The 14386-nt window shown below is 47.2% G+C and overlaps 1 protein-coding gene across 1 annotated transcript in view; it reads left to right on the forward strand.

Annotated features, from left to right (window-relative positions):
* Positions 1-7628: 7628 nt before the first annotated feature.
* Positions 7629-14386, forward strand: part of LOC146809680 (sulfotransferase 2A1-like) — a 172062-nt gene continuing 165304 nt past the window's right edge. The window contains exon 1 of the mRNA XM_085616528.1: positions 7629-7761. The gene's annotated coding sequence lies outside the window, so the exon portion shown is untranslated. The remainder of the gene's footprint in view (positions 7762-14386) is intronic.

The raw sequence follows: 14386 nt of genomic DNA on the forward strand, positions 1-14386 counted from the left end.
TTCTCTTGATCGGAGGCTTTAAAAAAAAATAATAATAAATGAAAAGTATGTCTGCTCCTAATAAGCCCCCTTCTCCACCCGACAGCCCCTTATTTTTTTGCTGCCATCCCTTGATCCTCATTTATAGGATTCTAAGGGAAAGGTTGCTCCATTTCCAGCACTGCTAATTACTATTTCTGAAACTTCTATCTTTGTAGTCACATAATGTTGGAATTACGGCGTACATGCCTCTGTTACTTAACAGTCAACATTATTACTACGAGTTCAGGTCTTTCTTGTCACAGTCCTTGCAGAGTGAAAGCAGGTCAGGGTCGAGGAAGACTGAGAAGGGGGTAATGACATGATCCAGTGGTCTGGGGGCGTAGGAACCATTCAGTCTGTGAAGTAGGGGAAGGGGCAAGTTTAGAAGTCACACCCTTACCCTCTATAAAAAGTCACATTGAACGCAAATACGCTGCTAGAATAAAGGACACTCATCACACCAATGTCATCATAGGCACCCTTGACTCTGCTTTCCCCTGAAGTCTTTCTGAACGCCATGGTTACAGTAGAAGGAATTATTTCCGCTCCACACGAGGTTAGCAGTTAAGCGGAGCCACAACTTTTACACCACAATATTATGCAGTTACCTGAGTCCATTTGTCAGCTCCGGGAGGCCCCAATAGTATGGCTCTAATGCCTTCCCGCACAGAATCCTGAAGCCGCTCCATGGGGGACACGTTGGGAGCCATAGCGTGGCTTTCGGGAACAAGCAGACGAAAACAAGCACAAGCGCGCGGCAGCAGGGAGAGAGGAGGGGGCCTGCATGATTCCCTTGTGGTAGCGAGCAGCAAGGCACGATAATTGATAACATATGGCGCCAGCTGCTCGCTCCCGCAAGTGAATCGCCAGACGTGCACCCGTTGCCATTGAAAGTAATTACTCAGTGGTATAAATAAACATGTTGCCCCCCCTGTGAAGAGGACCACCTTAGAATAAAAAATTAGCTTGCATTCGCGCCAGGAATTTTAAATTCTATTAAGGACACTGAGGCGAGGATTATGCTTCTCTTTCTTATTTATTGCTACTCACAGCAGCCAATGAAAACTTTTCTTATGTAAAACAAATTACATTTCCCATGATGCATGCACCACATCACTTCCTGCAGAGCCCCATAAGAGCCAGTAATACCGGAACCAGTCCTCTTTCTTTGCTCCGAACATTAAAGTCCAATAATTATAACAAAGTCCAACAACAGCTTCCAACGTGGAAGAACCAGACCAGCTGGGAGGAACGTCAACTTCAAGCAGGATTACGACTAATCCATCTTCTTTTCGGATCCTGAAAAAACAGAGATAGAACAACCCGTAACGTCTGTATAACCAGAATATATATGCAAACGGGTGGGCAATAATTACAATACTGTAATTTAACCGGGTGGGATAATCCTCGCCTCCGTGTCCTTAATAGAATTGAAAATTCTTGGCGTGAATGCTAGCTAATTTTTTATTCTATTACAGGACCGGAGGCTTCGTATTATGCTAGTTTAACGCTGATTAAAAACAACAGAGGATATGTCACCCACCGGTTTATAATAAAACTGTTTAAATGTTGACTCAGAAGACCAATCTGCAGAATGCATGATATCCTGTACAGTAGAACCCAACATGAAGGTCTTAGAGGCCATAGCGCCTCGAACAGAATGTGCACCAAAGACCTGAGTATAGACACCCGCCTCCTGCATAACATTTTTTAACCATCTGGCTATAGTAGCCGCAGTAACAGGTTTGTACGGTTTCTGCAGAGCAATCAACAATTGTACCACACCATCAGGCCTGGTAGACCTGGTACATTCTTCATAAGCCTTGAGGCATTGGACCACACAAAGTTTAGCATTGTCGGGAAAAGCAAGATAATATACACTGCGTGACATGGTTTTAGTTCTAGACGTAATATTAAACGAAACTCCCTCCGGAGTAAATACTCTACCTGTAATATCAGGAGCCTTAACCCCTTCAGCGCAGTGCGGATTACCGCGCTGTGCTGAAGGGTTCTTGCGCGGGCGGGGCCGTGACGGAGCGGTTCCGTCATGCGCACAGCGCGACCGACGCGCATGACGGAACCGCTCAGTCACAAGCATCGAAAGGGTTAACATCCGAGGAACGTCTACAAGCCGCTAGGCATAGCAACATGGCCAGTTTGGCCGATAATTGTTTCCTGGACAACATATTGTTGTCGGGCCATCTGTTAAACAGTGAAAGAACCAGCGAGACATCCCACAAGGAAGAATACTTTGGTTTGGGTGGATTAGCTACTCTGATACCCTTTAGGAGTTTGCATATTAAAGGATGCATTCCGACAGGTTTGCCCTCGATCTGAGAGTGGCCCGCCGATATGGCGGAACGGAAATTATTAACAGAGCGATACGCTAAACCTTCCGACCCTTTTTCTGACAGGAAGTTTACAATAAAGGGTAATTCTGCCCCCACGGGATCCACATGCTGTCCCATGCACCAACGAACCCAGCATCCCCAGGCTGAAGAATATCGCTTCCTGGTAGAGGGGGCCCACGCTTGGTTGATGAAGCCTGAAGCTTGTTCCGAAAACCCTGGCATTTGCCACCGCTGCCTGAAAGTCTCCAGGCCATCAGAGACAGATGCCCCGATAAAACCATCGGGTGCTTCTCTCCATGGGGGCCCTGGAGCATTGTCGAGGACCATGGGATCCTCCTGGGGAAGTCGCAACTCGCCTCCAGCAACAACGGGAACCAAGGCTGCGACTTTCACAAGGGAGTCACTAATATCACTTCCACTTTCTGGCGCATCACCTGAGTGAACACGCGAGGAATGAGAATGAAGGGTGGAAACGCATAATTCAAAGTCTGAGTCCACTCCTGTGCAAAGGCATCCGTCGCCAGAGCCAATGGGTCCGGCCTCCAGCTGAAAAACTTTGTCATTTGACTGTTCAGCCTGGAGGCAAACAGGTCAATCTCGCAAAACCCCCACATCTCCTGCAACCACTGGACCACCCGTGGGAGGAGTTGCCAGTCGCTGTAGTCCTTGAGGTGGCGTGAGTTCCAATCCGCCACTACATTGGACTGACCCGGAATGTATTCGGCTATGACTGAAATCTGATGACTCAGGCAATAATGCCAAAAGTCCTTCACTATCTCCACCAGCATTGAGGACCTCGAGCCCCCCCAGTTTGTTGATGTACCGTACCGCCGATATGTTGTCCATCCGAAGAAGGATGCAACATGAGACCTGTCTGGGAGATAGTGTCCGGATCGCAAATGATCCTGCGAGGAGTTCTAGACAATTTATGTGAAGATTTAACTCCTCTAGGGACCAACGTCCCCCTGTGGAAATATTTCCGCAGCGCGCTCCCCAACCCCAACGGCTGGCATCGGATTCTATGACCACTTCCGGTAGAGAGCCGAAAATCGCTCTGCCGTTCCACGCTTCCACGTGGGCCAACCACCACTGCATCTCCTCCCGCACTTCCGGGGAAAGAGGGACTAAGTCCGTGTATGAAAGACCCTTTTGCAAGTGTTGAATTTTGAGTCGTTGAAGGGCCCTGTAGTGTAGGGGTCCCGGAAATATTGCTTGAATGGACGACGCAAGAAGTCCCACTATCCGGGCAATCACCCTGAGAGAAACCATTTGTTTGGTCAGGAAGGAGCAAAGCTCTTTCTTGATATCCCGAAGTTTGGAACTTGGAAGACTGAGCTGGGTCGTCTGAGAGTTTATGACGAACCCCAGAAAATCTATCGTCTGCGTGGGGCACAGAACCGATTTTGGTTCGTTGATCACAAACCCCAGGTTCTGCAAGATACGAATGGTCATGCGCAAATGCTGAACCGCCAACGTCTGAGACTGCGCCATGATGAGCATGTCGTCTAAGTAGACAATCATGCGAATCCCTTGCTCCCTGAGGTAGGCTACGACAGGTTTCAGAACCTTGGTGAAGCACCACGGTGCTGAGGAAAGTCCGAAAGGAAGGACCAAATATTCGTACCACCAGTTCCGCCATTGAAATTGAAGGAATCTGCGATGGGGACGATATATGGGAACGGACAGATAGGCGTCCTTCAGGTCCAGCCGGACCAACCAGTCCCCCTGCTTCAGTAGGTCTGCCAACAGATGGATGCCCTCCATCTTGAAGTGCTTGTAAGTCATGTAGTGGTTGAAATCCTTCAAATTGAGTACCAACCTGTAACCACCGCCTTTCTTCTGCACCAGAAAAATATTGCTGCAGAAACCGCGAGGGCCCTCGTCGCAAGGTGCTATCGCGTGTTTCTGCAGAAATCCTTCTATTTCTGAATCTATGAAATCGCACTCTAGTTGGGAAAAAGAAAGCTGTCTGGGCCGATGAACCTGACAAGGAGTCTGGAAGAACTCTAGATGAAATCCCTGAACTGTCTGCAAAACCCAGGCATCCTGCGATAGTTGAGCCCAATTGTGATAAAACTGCTGAATACGTCCCCCCAATGGAAGTAGAAATAAGTCTGGAGCGCTCACCTGAAGACTCGGTGTCCTGGAATCCTCCCCGATAGGATCCCTTGTTAAAGCGTCGCTTGTTGAAGCGTTGCCTGGTGGGGTAGAAGGTGCCACCGCGGGTAGAGTCCCACTCTCCCCTGCCGCGTCCGAAGTCTCCTCGCTGAGGACCTTGGGAGAATTGACGGCCAAACGAGCGTCCCCGGCCTCGTCCGGCCCTGTTGAAAACCCCAGCTTGAAATACACGTTTGATTCCTGCCTGAGCATTATCCAGGGTCGTGAAAGTGCCCACGTATTTCGCCACATCTTTGACGAAACGGTCGCCGATGAGGTTTCCGTCCGCCAATGGGCCAGGCTCTGCCGCCGCCAACTCCGTGAGATTAGAGTCCATGCGCATCAGAATGGACTTTCTGCGCTCCGTGGAGATTGCGCAGTTGGCATTACCTAATAGGCAGATGGCCCGCTGGGACCAGCCCGCCAACACATGGGAATCAATAATGGTTCCCGATTCCTGCGCCTCTAGAGCCATCTCCAATATCTTGGCCAAGGGACCGACCACATCAAGAAGGTTGTCTTGACACCCTCGCCAGGCGCGATCTATACCCTTCTTGGGGTCCTCGGCAAACTTTTTAAGGAAAGTTAGCAGACTAGAGTCAATTTCTGGCGTTTCAGCCACCTTGTCCGAAAGATCCGGTTGGGGACATTCAGACCGCAGTCTGTTGCGCACCTCCTTGTCAAAACTTTTGCGCAAATTCTCATGCAGGTACGCCGCCACCTCCGGGGCAGGCAACCAATCAGAGGACCTAGGATGAACAATATCCGAGGGGTTGAAGGTGAAAGGCGTAGGGGCCGTCTGTGGAGTCTCCACATTCTTAGCCTTCCTAGATTTCTTCTTGGGAGGGGAATCATCTGGGGTATCCGATGAGGTGGAACCAGGTTCCGAGTCGGTATCCTGAACCCTTTCTCTCTCCGTCTCAGGACGTGGAAGTGACGAGTAAGAGGCAGAATGAGGCCAGGGCTTAGGCTGTGGCCCTTCTGCCAGTGTTCTGGCTGGGGTAGTGAAGCCATGATGCTTCGCGAACCTCTCCAATTGCCTAGTAATAGGCTTCAATGCAGTCGCCGATGCCTGCTGCAGAGTTCCCGGAACTGCCTTCTCCAGGGCCTTGTTGACTGACTCCTGCACGGAAGCGTCCAGGGCCTCAACAATATTTTCCTCGATGGAAGGTGTACCTACTTTCTCCTCATATAAGGTGTCATCCTCCTCATAGTGCACCCAATTATCCATGGTGGAGACAAATTTGTAGACGTATTTGCTCATAAGGCTACAGTAGGGAGGAGTCAAAAGGGGGGAGCCAACCCACAGCACAACAGCACAGGTACCTAGCTCCTCAGCAAAAGCTGTGTCCCAATTGTTACAGCCCACAGGGCGTAGTGGAGCCAAAAAGAGCAAGGAAGTCCAAGGAGGTGTGCTCCCTCCAGGCCCAGGTCGTTTTTGCAGCCAGCCAGGCGTAAACAGTGCTCTCCGTGGAAATCACAGCCAGAATAAATGAAAACGAAAGAAAATGACATAAAACCGGGCAGTAGCGACGTGCGTAGCCCAAATCCTACCAAATATAGCCCAATTGGGCTACACACGTCGAAACCTGAACAGAAAGCAAAAGTGACAGGCTCCCAGCGCACGGCTAACGAGGGGAGCCTCAGCGCTCATATGCATATAATTGTACTTCGCCGAAGGCGAAGCGGTACCCTTGTGCTTATACAATGAAGCGCTGAACGCGCTGGATGCACCCAGATCAGCGCGGCCGAGCGCCGCGTCTTCAAGCAAGTAGCGCAATGTAAGCGCTGAACTCGTGAAATTAGGATCGTTAAGCTGCCAAAATTACCATATTCCAGGTCGCTAAAAGCTGCCAACCTTTCCGCTCCCAGCGGGAGCCTCACAGCGCCAAGGGCGCGTAATCGAACGCGCGTACACTGAAAGTACGAGGAAATCCCCAACAAGCATTAGACAGCAAAGGCATACAATTAAGCCGAAACAATGCGAAGCGCGGCTTGCAATAACATATATATTACATCAATTACAAGTAAGAACGAAGTCAGCAACTAATCTTTCTGCGTGAGCAGCAAACAAAGAGGACTGGTTCCGGTATTACTGGCTCTTATGGGGCTCTGCAGGAAGTGATGTGGTGCATGCATCATGGGCAATGTAGTTTGTTTTACATAAGAAAAGTTTTCATTGGCTGCTGTGAGTAGCAATAAATAAGAAAGAGAAGCATAATACGAAGCCTTCGGTCCTGTAATAGAATCGCATATCCCACAGATATTTCTTGGCGCAGCAGAAAGGGGGGCCCCTCAAAGGTTTGGTGGCCCCTAGAGGGCTGCCCCCGCGCCACATGGGCTGGAGGGGCTGGTATTACGCCTCTGTAATTATTTGTAAAAAGAATGCTGTTTAGAAGGTAAATCCTGTTGATATCAAGTCATTTGGTAGCAGTCTCTCTCTGGTGGTACTCCTATGCACTCTCTCCAAGTTTCACTGAGGCCTTGCCCTGGTCTCTTTTACGTGGTGTAATTTGCTGTGCTCTCTTGCTCGTAGTCTAGCGTACACCAACATTCCAGAGCAGGCAAGTGAGAGATTAAAAACAATTTGTCCGGAGAATGCATTTTCCCTATTGACTTAGATTGAAGGCAGTCTGTCTGCACCGGGTCTATTTATTGGCATGTATGGTGACAATCAGCATTTCATTTTGCGCAGTTTAATAAGATAGCGCACACAAAAACAGAGTTCTAAACTCTGTTTTTGTATGTGCTATGTAAAACTACCAACAATTAAACGTGGAGGCTGTCACTTCCGCTAAACAACCTCTCCAAGAATTAAGGTCAAGGGCAAGGTGCTCTGGCGACAGGATATATTTCGGAACTCGAGGCAGGCAGGAGAAGCTTTGAAATGCATAGGATGTCTCCCGCCTGAAGTGGGAGGGTCGGCATGTTTGGCCTAGTTTCCTTGTCTCGCTGCCAGGGAAAGAGAGAGAGAGAAAGAAGCCTTTCGATACGGGAGCGAGAGAACTGGCCGAGAGAGTGAAAATGTTTCCTTCCTTCATTATCCGATGTCTCCTGTTCCACCGCCGAAGCCCCGCCCCCTCCGCCTGTGAAAGAGTTACTGTTTTTTTTTCCACTTCGATTCCTGGTATGGGGCGGAAGGTCAGAGGCCGCCTGCTCGGTTCTTTACGCGGAGTTCCATTTCACAGCCGCTGCAAGCAGAAAGGACGTGTTTTGCTGAACTCTCCCACAGGTAAGCAAGCGCCCGCCAGTTTAGACCTCTTGCGCAGCGCTACATTTCTTTTCCCATCTACGCTGTAGTCACGCGTCTGCGTGTAGAGATGGTATTCAATAATCACGTCATTCCTTTATCTGTTTCCGAACTTCACGTCTGTCACTGCTAAGCAGGGCATGCACTTGAGTAGTTTAGAGCTTCTAAAGTGTCGTTTGATATTTTTCTATGTGCTTTTCCTGCCCATGTTTCCAGATGGTTTTCTGATTTTTCCTATTTTATTTTGCGATCAATCTTCATATAGCACATAGTAGTGGCAAAAGTAAAACAAGTGAAAATTAAAGCCACGCCCATTGACATGGGCACTACGAGTTTATTTTATTTTTCTACAACATACCTATCTCGTAGACCTATGCCTGTATTCGTTTCTTTGTTTGAAAATACTGTGTAAGCTACAAATCAAATGATGCAGTTTTGTAACTACAAGCCTGCACTTCGCCGAACAAAAACGAGCTAGTATTGGCTTGCACAATAGGGTGAGGAAGTGGGGTGCGGGTTTTTGTGTATAAAGTGGTTGGGGTACAACTGTGATCTGATAAGACGTGAACGAGATTTATAGCCCTGTTTGCAGTGTATCTCTCGGTAAGCGTCTCATATGCTCCAGAGTCCAGACCATTCACCATCCGGCAGTTAAAGTGCCAGCCCTTGCAGTTGGATTAACCCATTTCATTCGAATTCCTGAACCTGCAGCAGGGATCTGCAGTCATAGAATTAAGACTCCCCGCTTAGTCTCTCCATGTGTGTTCCTGTCTTGTGCTTGTGGCATGGGCGTAGGAAGTGTGGGGGATGCGGGGATATATCCCCCCCAGATTTTGGAGTGGGGGGGACACGGGGGACAAGGGTGGGGGGGACGAGGGGACAAAGGAATTTCCCCTCTCCCTTCTGTTATCGCAGGGCCATTAGCACGCGAAAGCGCTACCTAATGGCCCTGCACTTGACCTGCCTGGAGTCAGAGGCCACCCGCCCTCTGCCTTTTGTTATGCTGCAGGAAGGCTCAGCCGTTCTGGGAAGGGCAGAGAACGGAGAAAAAATAAACGCTGTCTCTTTTCCTTCATGGCAAGGACCGTGTCCACTACTCCTGATCTGCCTCTGGCGGCTGCCCTCCTCTCTTTATTCCTCCATCTCTTTCTGTCTCTGTCTCGCTCCTGCTTACGTGCTGATTTCAAGAGGCAGCTCTTAAGGTACTCTCTCTTGCCTCTCCTTTTCTTTATTTGTTCCCCTGTGAAATTGATCCAAAAAAGGCTGAACACTTTGGCTGTAAATGTCCTAATTTTCTGACCGTTTTCTATTGAAAAGAAAAACCTCGGAATGGAGAGAAAAAATAGTTAAATACCTAAATAAAGCAATACAGAGTGGACAGCAGACAGGCCAGACTGTTATTTACACCCACACACATTAGCGCCACTTTACAGAGTTTGCTAGTGAAAGCGCTACTTTCTTTTTATCTTCTTTCTTTGAACAACATTGTTTTCCCAGGGTGGGTAAGTGCACCATTCCTAAAGGGACTGCAATACCTGGTTGATGGGTAGAGTGGAAACGTTTAATATGATAGTTTTTAACTTTTTAATCATTTTAGCTTATAAAATGCGGCTCTGTGTTTGGGGATGTGGTCTTTTTTAAACCAAACTGCATACATTTTGAAAGGATATAAGCAATGGACATTGAAAGGGGTCCCTTCCTGGTCCTGTAGCCATGTCTTGAACTTTTCAGGCAAAATCACTCACTGATTTCTGAATAATGAGTTTAAAACCGTTAAGGTAACCATGTTTTTTTCTGATTACAGTTCACATGCTTTGTTTATTCTTGCATTCCCTATGAGTGTTTGCTTTTTCCAGGGTGTTATTCATTTTTTTTCAGGCACCCTTTTACTGTTGTCTAGTGAATAATTTGAATTTAGTCACAGCACAATTGAGTTGTGCTGAAGGCAGTGCGAGTTTCTCTCAGTGGGGCAGTATGGTGTTCACTGTGGGAGAGAATGTGGCACTCTGGCCAGAGCTGCTGAATTTGGAACTGGAGAACCGTGTTCAGACCTTCATGACCAGTTCACCATACCACACTCCTGACAGAGCATATTGCGATGCTACACCTTAGAAGGCCCAATAGACCTTAGAAGCCCAGGTGTCTTAGCACCCGCAGGTGGACCTGTCCACCACAATCCACACTGCAGTTCACTTCCAGTCTTACGGGCAGGCATATGAAGAAGCACATCCTAGATCGACAGTGAATCTGTCACTGAGGTCACAAGACCCTTGAGGCCAGTCCACCTCACCCATTGGTACCTCCATTGGCCTTTTTCCAGCACTAGCAGTGCAACTTGCCAGGGGTTGGCAATGTAGGATTTGCATGCACACCAAACTTAGGGGGTGATTATAATGGCAGTGGGACCGCCACGTCACCCCGTCGGTGGCGGTCCCACCGCAATTGGTGACTGCATCACAGCCTGCCATATTACAATGGCGGGTGGTTACCTGGCGGCCGGAAAGACCAACCACCACGCACCCGACGGGCTTCTTGGGCCTGCCGGTGTGGTGGAGGGGCTCGTAGTTCCTACAATGCTGGTGGTGCCTACCATGCACCGCAGCAGGGATTACGATGTCCCTTACCCGCCAGCTTATCAATGGCGGTTCACCTGCCATGGAAATGCTCGCAAAAGGGACATTGGGGGCCCGTAGCAGGCCCCTTTACCCCTGGCCCTCAGACATGGGTCCTGGGGGGCATCTATGATGCCCCACAACATATCACTGCACCATGTGGCAGGCACCGACATATTTAACATGTTCCTTTTTTCTTTACTTTGCGGCGGATGATGCAGCCAGCAGCACCTGCTGCACTGTAAAAGATAGGCACTGCGAACACCGTAGTGGCAGTCTCATTGTAATGCCTATCGTGGGGCCTCCACCTTGAAGGCCAGCGGTCCCATTCCCCGATTCGATGGCGGTGGTACTGAAGTCCGCCTGCCATCGTAGTCAGCCCCTAAGTTTGCATTTTATGAATATGATTCAGCGGGAAATAAATTGATGTTTGCAATTTAATTGACTTTGGTTGGCCTCTTATCTATGAGATTTCCCTGTTGAATGTGCCTTTACATTATACATTTTTGGTTGTATGAATTGATTGCATACTACACTCTCCTACAGGTATTAACTTGAGTGTCATTAGGAGTGTCTGGGACCAATTGTTTTCTTAGGAATTGTTTTCTTTACTAACCTTTGCAGAGGGCCCTAAACTTCACAGCAACACAAGTCACATTTCTTTTAGTAATTTGGGATCCGTTTGAGCTACAAAATTGTTTTGGAGGAAATCGTTAGATTATGCAGCAGATGATGTATTATGTGGCAAATATGATACAGCCATAGTTAAGTGGAAAACATTTTTCCACTTAATTTTGCCCCAACATTGTAGTTGATCACTTTGTAAGTTCCCCAAACCCAAAAGTCGAGTTTGGGGACAATTTGCATTTTAAAAGCAGCCCTATAACACAGGGCTACTTTTAAACTGACCTCAGGCTTCAGCAGTGCACACATGCAAGCGCAGAAAGGGCTGCTGGCCTCTAAACTGCCATGCCTTATTATATTCTAGGGACTTAAAAGTAGTTCTAATCCCCCTGCCCTATTATGTACTAGGGCCTTATAGGAGAGGTCATGCCAATCATAGGGGTACCCTAACCCATAGTGCACCCTAGTGTATGTAGGTGTTTTCACTGTATTTTTAAGTGCCTCTTTCAGAATAGCACTGGCTGTTTAGGCAGAGGCCAGGGTCAGTCAGTCAGGTACCAGTCAGCAAAAAGTTGGGGAGTGCCCAGGGCGGGTTTGCAACACTAGAGAAACACAAACTCAGAATGTAAAACATAACACCATGGTTGGGGGGTTCTCTTCAATAATCAGAATTGATTTCTATCCTAATGAACACATTTCCCAACATTGGGATAGGGAAAGACTGGGGAAAAATCATAACGTTCTAATCTATACATTGAAGTTTTTATGCAGCTCTTTGATGACGGTTAATAGCTCACTGTTCAATGTTAGGATTTTAACTTATAAACTTCAAATACCAAAAGAATATCTCAGACAAAAGCAGTAACTCACTGACCTATTGAATTAAAACTTTCACTAGACAAGCCTTCGATCTCTCTCAAAAAAAGAACATTAATCACCAAAGTTATCTTCACATTTTTATTGTTGCCTGAAAATTGCTGGAGACCAGGAATGCAGCAGCAAGTACTTTTCAAACCCTAATGCACTTGCAAACACGACGCCCCCACCCTAAGTCACCGGCCTTTGTTTGCTTTGTACATTAAGATGCAGGATTCATATATATGTTTTTTTTAAACATTTGATCTCATTACTATATGAATGTAAATAACAATAAAGCACACATGCAAACTGTGACTACATGCCTGCTTTTCTCAATATTTCATTTCGAAAGTATGCGATTGTATTTGTATAACGGGCGGTGATTTGTATAGGGTCACTGGAAAGTGCACAAGGTTGTCCCTGTCCCCCCCAGAATTTTAGTGTCTCCTACGCCCCTGGCTTGTGGCACCAGTGGAGCAGGAACACAAGCAGTGCTTAAAAAAAAAAAAAAGTATTTATATGCAGCCGCGGCCTGTGCAGGTAAGAGCGGTGAGGCCTGGCGAGGGGCGATTTCGACGGCCGATGACCAAGGAAATGTTATTTATTTAATGTTCCCTCGAAATCCTCGTACTCCCCTTCTATGTAACACTGGTGTTGAGTCCTTCCAGTTCCCCCTGCATCTATGCATATCCATAGGTCATCTATCGCTATCGGAATGAATTGTAAGCTTATATACGGTATGCGTTACTTATTTCCGCATGAAAGGTGGCAATCTTTAGCCCAATTTACAGCACTGTTATGGACCCATCCTCTCTTGTAACACTTTATTTACAGTAGCTGCAAATTGTGTTGGGTGAACCCAACGTATTTTCTTGTGGAACCACATTTTATAACATGAATCCGGTGTAGCATCTCTTGAGTGTAAGAAAGGGAAAAAACCTGACAGTGATTACAGAACACCCCTATGTGACAGCTTTAATTAACCACTGTGTTTGAACAAGAGGAGCCTGTGAAATGCATACATCGTATGGCACTGAAAAGTTCCAGTGACTGCCTTTTTATCAACATACATGTTTAGGACTCCCGCACTGCAGATGTGCTTTCAGTGGGTAATGCAATGTCAGATACTAAGTTTATTTTAGATGGCACGCTTAGGCAAAACAAAAGAAGCTGGCTAATTTTGGTGGTGTCTAGTGTACATCTGATTCAATCAAACCAACTTCAGACCGCGCACCCTGAGCCAGTAATGTGTGTACCCACACGGGCAGCTGCACTTGCTAAAAGATGATGATTATAAAAACATTAACGGGCAAGAGACTCTGTGGTTACTTCGAAAATGCATGCACCTCCCTCAAACACATCCTCAAAAGGTATTTTTCCTGCCATACAGGAGAGGGTCTGAGCAATAATCAGTGAAAGGGCCGGATATGGGGGTAGGAATGTGAGGCGGAATAGTCTTTTAGCGCAGGTGTACATCTTTACGTGTTTGCGAATGAAGTGGGAGTGCATTTCAAGTGGCCCAATACAACCAAACCTTCTAAATGCAGAATTGAAGTTACTTTGTTGACACACTGAGGCACCCAAGTTCTGCTGGACAGTTATGTCGCCATTTGCACACTAGTTATTCACCACCTGGGGAAATATACTTTCACATCTTTCTACCGTCACTATTCTAAAAGTTAACAATAAGATGAATTCTATTTGTCAGACCAAATAACAGTTAATGAAGTCGTCAACTATGAACATTGCACTTAATGTCTTATAAAACGCCTGGATACCCTTTCAGGTGATTAGTGCGCTTTACAAATCAACATAACGTCTCCCTCTCTCTCCTTGCAAAGCAATGTTGTTTGTATTGTCGCTATGTCTTGTTTTTCTTTTAAACGTTTTCAAGATTCGCTGCATGGTCCCTGTTGTGTGTAATTCTCATTGGTAGAGGTCCAAATCGAGACCCGCCCACAAAACACACTTCCCTGCGCGGGCTTGTGGTTGTGGACAGTGGCTGTGAGTTTGCCAAAGTTAGCTGATGGGCAAGGCCTCACTCTCCGCCATTCTCTTGTTTAGGAGCAGCGCAGGCACCTCTGCAGCCCGGCGGCTTTGTATGAGCACATGGTTGTACATTTATACTGTATGATGGGTATATAAAACAATATATTTGGTAACTCAGCTTTACGTTATATATATGTGGTAACTCAGCTTTATATTACCAATTATTACTGAGCTTCACTTCTTTAGCTTACATTTTATATAGTGGTGTTCGATGCACGAAAAGAACTGGACCTTTTAAGATGTGATGGAAATGTTTAAAAAAAAAAAAACAGAAACCAGCAGCCATTCAAAGCTCGAGCACTGGTGTTCTTGTCATACAAATACTTACTTACGCCTAGGGAGAAGAGCTGTCGGAGCAAAGCTGGTGGCTCGCCGCAGCGGCAGCTGCTGCTGTGCACGCCGCTGCTCACCCCCGCGGCAATACTCCATAAGAGTTAACTTGTGAGAAAAAGTGGGACATGCAC

Source organism: Triturus cristatus, chromosome 7 (genome assembly GCF_964204655.1).
Source record: "Triturus cristatus chromosome 7, aTriCri1.1, whole genome shotgun sequence".
NCBI lineage: Eukaryota > Metazoa > Chordata > Amphibia > Caudata > Salamandridae > Triturus > Triturus cristatus.